Source organism: Xenopus laevis, chromosome 4L (genome assembly GCF_017654675.1).
Source record: "Xenopus laevis strain J_2021 chromosome 4L, Xenopus_laevis_v10.1, whole genome shotgun sequence".
Classification (NCBI taxonomy): Eukaryota; Metazoa; Chordata; class Amphibia; order Anura; family Pipidae; genus Xenopus; species Xenopus laevis.
Genome location: NC_054377.1, coordinates 95,904,242 through 95,906,436, shown reverse-complemented (window position 1 = coordinate 95,906,436; position 2,195 = coordinate 95,904,242). Strand labels below are relative to the sequence as shown.

Here is a 2,195-nt window from a genome sequence, read left to right as displayed (position 1 = left end):
GTTTGTATTGTGTCACATCTGTTACCTTTGCAGCTTTGTTATTTTACAGGATAATCATCTTATTATTTGTTTTAATCAAAATATAGATAATTAGTAATCATTTTTAGCATTTTTAATTTCCTATTTAGCACCTAGAGACCTGTTTCTGCAATGTGGAGTTCACCCCTATGTTTTGGGGATGCCACTCCCAAGCCTCAAATAGTTTGGCCATTCAGCTGTCAGCACTGGGCGACCTTAACTTTTAGATGCCATGGCATTATTTGCATATAAACATTCACTGGCCGATGGGACAGGATTGCATTTGGTGCATTTGCATAGTGTCTTTTTGAATAAATTGCTGATTGTACTTGTATTTCCAAACATTTGTTTTATAAGTTTGTTTAAAACGTGCATCTCTATCCAAGGTTTGCAATGTATAGTATATGGATGATAGAGCTAATTGGTTCAGATAGTCAGCTTTGTTGCTTGGAGGGCAGTATTCCCATCTAACAGTCACTTCAATCTCATGATTACTTTTGGCACATCTGGGCCACTGAATGTTTCACTTTGCAGGCCTCTCAGCATTTGACTTTTGACTATGCTTTTACAGTTAAGGAATTTCTTCATGCATTTAACTGCAGAGCTCTTACAGTTGCTGACACCATAGATTGCTTCCTTGGCCAATTATTTGTCTAACTACGGTTTTTGTATTTAAAAGAATCCAAACAAGAGCAAGAACTGCCATTTTGTTCTTCTTATACATCTCAAACATCTGTCCACTTCTTCTTTCCTCATTTGGAAATGCAAAACTAGGTTAACTGAATCACTGGGTGCCTATTATCCTAAATGACAGTTCATGTATAGTCTTCAGCTATAAAGACTTCCTGTGCTATTATTTATTATGCATCACTTTGTTCATCGTTGATATTAGTCTCTGCCTTCATGAAATTTGCAATAATGACTGAACTATTTTGTACAAACTAGAGCCAACTTCACTAGTAGACAGTTATACATCCTGTATATGTTTAGAGTGTAGGAAGAAACCAGAGTACCTGGAGGAACCCCACTTAAACACAGGGGGACAGTGCCTGGGTTTGAACCAGCTTAGTGCACTTATCCACTGAGGAAAGGAGCGTGAGGCTCCTGAAACGTTTGGCTTCATTTCCGCACATTAAAAGATTTGGAGGTACTTTAAGTACACCAATTGAATTGGCATTGCGTCTTCATCGTCTTTTGTACAGTTTTGGATATCACGCTGAGTCACGTGACTGGGAGACACGCTGAGGCTTTAATTTACAAGTTACTCAAAGTATCGTGAGTGTATTTGAACTTTATATACATTACCAATATTAGCTTGGCTAGGAACTTCCATGTCTTTCCTTTATGACCCAAATTTCATTGCTTTATGTACCTCTATAATTCTGGGTAAGTGCTGATAATTGCAATATATGCAACATTTTGTGTATAAACCTTAAGATGAGCATAGGCAGAACAATATTTTCGGATATGTCTGGCTTAGGAAGAATTGTCTGCCAACTACTTCAACTGCAGGTTCCTCATGACACAGTTTTGAAACCCCTATCAGCAGGTCACTTCGCAAGCAAATTAGATAATGTGTCTGGTTTTAAAGCCTATACTAAAGCAGTGGATTGAAGGAAAAATACAGAAATGTGTAACCAAGTAATTATACAGTAGGGGTAATTTACAGAGAAAAGCTAAACACATGCATTACTGCATTCATGTTTTAGCATGTGCAGGCCGCAAAGTACAAAAAAACATGGGCGATTGCGACTTTTTGATTGTGATTTTTTGCACTTTGCACCCTATTCTGCATGTAATATTTGACCCTCTAGTCACTGGTGAAAAATGGTGGAAAATCAGAGTGTAAAGGAAGGCTAAATTGCTACCAGCATCCAAAATAAAACATAGCATACTTATAGGATATACATGCTTAAAAGGGTAGTTTAACTTCAAATTAACGTTTAGTATGATGTAGACAGTGGTATTCTGAGATAATTTGCAACTGGTCTTATTTTTTTTTTTTAAAGTTTTTAAATTATTTAGATTTTTGTGTAGCAGCTCTCAAATTAGAAATTTCTGGTTGCTAAGGTCTAATTTACCCTAGCAACCAGGTAGTGGTGTAAATGAGACACTGAAAGTTAAACAGGAGAAAGCCTGGATAGGAAGATAAATGATAAAAAAATTAACAATAACAA

General features: G+C 36.5%; 1 protein-coding gene across 2 annotated transcripts in view; it reads left to right on the top strand.

Annotated features, from left to right (window-relative positions):
- Window positions 1–2,195, top strand: part of npl.L (N-acetylneuraminate pyruvate lyase (dihydrodipicolinate synthase) L homeolog) — a 61,484-nt gene that overhangs the window by 7,130 nt on the left and 52,159 nt on the right. The gene's annotated exons all lie outside the window — the stretch shown is intronic.